We start from the raw sequence: 5534 nt of genomic DNA, 5'->3' as shown, positions 1-5534 counted from the left end.
AACACGTGCACTTAACCGCTTGTGCCACCGGGCTGGCCCCAATGCTTCATTCCTTTTTATTGCTGAATAATATTAGATTGTATGGATCTATTACATTTTATTCATCTATTCATCAGTTGGTGAAGCATATGTTGTTTCCACTTTTTGCTATTATGAAGAATGCTGCTACGAACATTCCTTTTTTGTTTTTATGTTTTAACAGCTTTATTGAGGTGTAACTGATGTACAAAAAACCTCCTGCACATATTTAATGTATACAACTTGATGGGTTTGAATATATGCATATACCCATGAAACCATCACCACAATCAAGGTAATAAACATATCCATTGTTTCCAAAAGATTTTTTCTCCCCTTACCCCCTTTTTTCTGTATGTGGTAACAACACTTCACTTAAGATCTACCCTCTCAACAAATTTTCAGTATAATACAGTATTGTTAACTCTAGGCACTATGTAGTACAGCAGATCTCTAGAACTAATTCATCTAACATAACTGAAACTTTATACCCATTAAACAACTCCCCATTTTCTCATCCTCCTAGACCCTGATAGCCACCACACACTCTCTGCCTTTATGAGTTAGACTGTTTTAGATACCTCAGAATGTGAGGTCTTGCATTATTTGTGCTTCTGTGACTACTTGATTTCACTTAGCATAATGTCTTCCAGGTTCATCTATGTTATTGCATATGGCAGAATTCTCTTCTTTTTTTAAGGCTAAATAATATTCCATTGTGTGAATATTCCACGTTTTCTTTATCCATTCATCCATCAATGGACATTTAGGTTGTTTCCATATCTGGGCTATTGTGAATAATGTGCAATGAACATGGGAGTGCAGGATTCTCTTCAAAATCCTAATTTCAATTCTTTGAATACATATCCAGAAGTGAAATTGCTGGATTATATGGTAATTTTTATCCCCATTAAAACTCCAATGGCATTATTACAAAATAGGAGAGCAATCCTAAAATTCATATGGAATCAAAAAAGACTCTGAATAGCCAAAGCAATCTTGAGAAAGAAGAACAAAACTGGAGACCTCATACTTCCTGAGTTCAAAATACATTACAAATCTAGATTTGTAATGTAAATTCTACATTACAAAATTGTAAAATAGAATGGTACTGGCATAAAAACAGACACGTAGACCAATACAGCAGAATAGAGAGGCCTGAAATAAACCCAGGCATATATGGTCAACTGATCTTAGACAGGGGTGCCAAGCATATACAATGGGGAAGGGACAGTCTCTTCAAAAAATAGTGCTGGGAAAACTGGATATCCACATTCAAAAGAAGGAAATTGGGCCCTTATCATACACACAAACCAACTCAAAATGGATTAAATACTTAAACGTAAAACCTGAAACTGTAAAACTCCTAGAGGAAAACACAGGGGAAAACCTTCTCTACGTTGGCTTTGACAATGATTTCATGCATATGACACCAAAAGCACAGGCAACAAAAGCAAAAATAGACAAGTAGAACCACGTTAAACTAAAAGTCTTCTGCCTTAGCAAAGGAAACAACAGAGTGAAAAGGCAACCTATGAAAGGGGGGGAAATATTTGCAAACCATATATCTGATAAGAAGAGGTTAATATCCAAAATATTTAGGGAACTGCTAGACCTCAATTGCAAAAAACCAAGTAACCCAATTAAAAAATGGACAAAGGACTTGAATAGACATTTCTCCAAAGCATTCATTCAAATGGCCAATAAATATATGAGAAAGTGCTCAACATCCCTAATCATCGGGGAAATGCAAATCAAAACCATAATGAGATATCACCTCACATCAGTTAGGATGACTACTATGAAAAAAAAAAGCTAAGTTTTGGCGAGGTTATGAAGACATGGGAACACTTGCACCACTGTTGATGGGAATGTAAAATGGTGTAACCACTATGGAAAATGGTATGGAGTTTCCTCAAAAAATTAAAAATAGAACAGCCATGAATACTCTTGTACAAGTTTCTGTGTGGATACACACTGTCATTTCTCTTGGAGATATACCCTGGAACAGAATCACTGAATAGTATGGTAACTTTACTTTTAACACTTTGAGGAGCTACCAAAATGTTCTCCAAATTAGTTGAACCTTTTTATATTATGCCAGCAAGGTATGTGTTTTCTAGTTTCTCCACAACCTTGCAAACACTTGTTATTTTTTGTCTTTTTTGTTATACTATCCTAGTGGATGTGAGGTAGAATCTCGTTGTGTTTTTGATTTACACTACCCTGATAATTATGTTGAGTATGTTTTCCTGTGCACTGTCCATTTATACATCTTCTTGGAGAAATGTCTATTCAGATCCTTTGTTCATTTTTAATTGGGTTATATGTCTCTCTTATGATTGAGTTGTAAAAGTTCTTTATATATTTTGTATACAGCCCCTTATCAGATTTATGATTTACAAATATTTTCTCCTATTCTGTGGGTGGTCTTCTCATTTTATTGCTAGTGTTCTTTGAAACATGAAAGTATTATATTTTGATGATATATTTTGTCTATTTTATCTTTTGTTGCTAGTGTGTTTGGTGCCATATCTGAGAATCTATTGCCCGACTCAAGGTCATGAAGATTTACTTCTATATTTTCTTCTAAGAGTTTTATAGTTTTGGCTCTTATATTTAGGTCTATGATCCAATTTGAGTTAATTTTTTTTGTGTGGCATGAGAAAGGGGTCCAACTTCATTCTTTTGCATGTGGATATCCAGTTGTCCCAGCATCATCTGTTGAAAAGACTATTCTTTCCCCCATTTAATTGTCTTGGTGGGCTTTTAAAAACCAAGTAGTTATGAATGTAAAGATTTATTTCTGGACTCTCAATTCTATTCCATTGACCTATGTCAATCCTATGCCAGTACCACACAGTCTTGATTACTGTAGCTTTGAAGTAAGCCTTGAAATTAGGAAGCATGCGTCCTCCAACTTTGTGGTTTTTCTCAAGACTGTTTGGCTTTTCTGGGTCCCTTGCATTCCCAAACGAATTTTATTATTTTTTAAGTAGTTTGACAATTTAACAAAAACCACATATGGAAGTGCAAAGGAACAGAAAGAGCCAGTTTGTTCCTGAAGAAGAACAAGCTTGGAGTACTCATCAGACCAGATATCAAGATTTACTATATATATATATATATATATACACATATATATATGGTATATGGTATATATAATAATTACGATCGTTTGACATTAGTTCAGGGGTGGGCAAATAGACAAATGGAGCAGAGTAGAATGTATAGAGATAGACCCACCCACATTATACCTTCAACATATGACATAGGTGACATTGCAGATCAGTGGTAAAAGGACAAAACGTGAATATATAGTTCTGGGGCAATTGGTCATCTATAGAGAAAAAGATCTACAATCCTCAAAAATCAATTCCAGGTAGATTAAAAACTAAATGTGAACGGTAAACAATAAAACCTTGGAATGATTACATAAAAGAATATATACATGACCTCTGAGAAACAAAGGATTAGTTGAGTAAGACCTAAAAAGCACTACTTACAAAGGAAAATACAGATGAAATAAATTGAACTTTATAAAAATTTAGAATTGATGTTATTCAAATGAAAATTTAAAGATTTTAAAAAACTAAGATAAGGGCCGACCCGGTGGCACAAGCAGTTAGGTACGCGCACTCCGCTGCAGCGGCCTGGGGGTCGCTGGGTCTGATCCCGGCACACCAACTCACCGCTGGGCAAGCCATGCTGTGGTGGCATCCCATATAAAGTGGAGGAAGATGGGCATGGATGTTAGCCCAAGGCCAGTCTTCCTCAGCAAAAAGAGGAAGATTGGCAGATGTTAGCTCAGGGCCGATCTTTCTCACAAAAAAAAAAAAAACTAAGACAACTGCCCGTAGAGTGGGAAAAGATACTTTAGAGATAACTGATAAAATCTAGAACGTGTAATATAGAAAAAAACACCTACCCACCTTTACAAAACAGAGGGAACATAATAGAAACATGAGCAAAGGACTTAAAAAGAAACTTAACAAAAGAGGAGGTTCGAATGGCCAATGAAAAGTGATCAGCTTCATAATTAACCTAGGAAACGCAAATTAAAAAGAGAATATGTTGACACCTACCAGATCAGTAAAACTCAAATAGACTGTCACTACCACCATTGTGAGGATGTAGAGCACCAGGAATTCTCATACACTCCTGGTCAGAGTAGATAGTGGTGCAATCACTTTGGAAAACAATTTGTTGTTATCCAGATAGTTGAAAATATGCCTACCCAGTAATCCCACTCCTGAGTGTGTTTCCAAATATGTCCCAGGAGACATGTAGAAGAATTTTCATAGCAGAATTAGAAGTAGGAGTCAAAAAATAGAAACAAAGTAAATTCCCATTAATAGTAGAATGGATAAATAAGTTTTAGTGTACTACTATGAGATTGCTCTTGTATGATTGCCCCTCTAGAAAACACTTCTAGCGTAACCATTTCTCAGACTCCACACTTACCAAAGCATCCTACGTATGTTACAGGGACTCTGGGCTTCAAGGGCTTTAAAGGGAATGAAAAAATTGATGATAACCAGCAGACCTCGTGAGTAGGCAACAGAGCTTTATTGTTGTATGAGGGAGAAGACGAAGGAAGATCAGGATCCAGGATGAGGACTTGGATGATCAGAACAAACAAGACACTTCATAGGCTCCGTTAGCTCCATGAAGAGAAGAGGAAGCAGAAGAAGGATTTCTAGAGCAGGTCCTTGCCTTGAGGTTTCCCTAAGGATGGCTCTGTGATGCTCAATGTCCAGATCAGCAGCAGCTCCCAGAGCCGCCACAGCAGCCAGAGCCCCCCGAGGGCTCACACTCACAGCACGCGGGGCTCTGGTGCCGGTGTCGGTGGAAGAGATGGGGCCTGTGGTGGCTCAGGCAGCAGCCACCACCCCCAGAGCTGCAGCAGCCCCCAGAGCTGGGGCCACAGCCGGAGGAGACTGGAGGGGAACATGGGACTGGGCACCGGGGCGGGCACTTTGGGGAACACTTAGGTGGACATTTTTGGGGGCACTTTGATGGGCACTTGGGAGGGGGCTGGCACTGCTGCTAGTTTTGCTGGAAGGACATCTTGGTGGGACTTTTCGACCTGAAAGTTAATCATGAAATTCTTTAGCTATGTAAAACGAAGGATGATAATTTCATTTCTTTTAAAATTAAATCATATGGTATGGTTAACAATATCCAGCACACACACACCAGTAAATAAAAAGAAACAACTTAAGTCTTTATCCTGAATAAAAATATGTGGTTTGAAAAATCAGATATAATAGGAGCTTCTTATTCTATTTTTCAATAGATAGACAGTATTTCTTAATTGTCATAAGTTACATAAAGCATCCGCACCCTACCGTAGTGCCCCTTCTCTTAACATCAGAATAAGTCCCTGGGGCTGCCCTGTGGCCTAGTGGTTAAGTTTGGCATGCTCTGATTGGGCATTCTGGGTTCACAGGTTCAGATCCCTGGCATGGACCTGTACCACTCATCAGCCTTGCTGTGGTGGCAACCCACATACA

At 38.1% G+C, this 5534-nt stretch overlaps 1 pseudogene; it reads right to left on the bottom strand.

Moving 5' to 3' along the window:
• Positions 1-4779: 4779 nt before the first annotated feature.
• On the bottom strand, positions 4780-5088 carry LOC131402780 (late cornified envelope protein 2D-like; annotated as a pseudogene).
• Between the last annotated feature and the right edge of the window lie 446 nt (positions 5089-5534).

The sequence above is a fragment of the Diceros bicornis genome, chromosome 4 (assembly GCF_020826845.1).
Source record: "Diceros bicornis minor isolate mBicDic1 chromosome 4, mDicBic1.mat.cur, whole genome shotgun sequence".
NCBI classification, from domain to species: Eukaryota; Metazoa; Chordata; class Mammalia; order Perissodactyla; family Rhinocerotidae; genus Diceros; species Diceros bicornis.
This window is presented reverse-complemented; position numbering and strand designations above follow the sequence as displayed.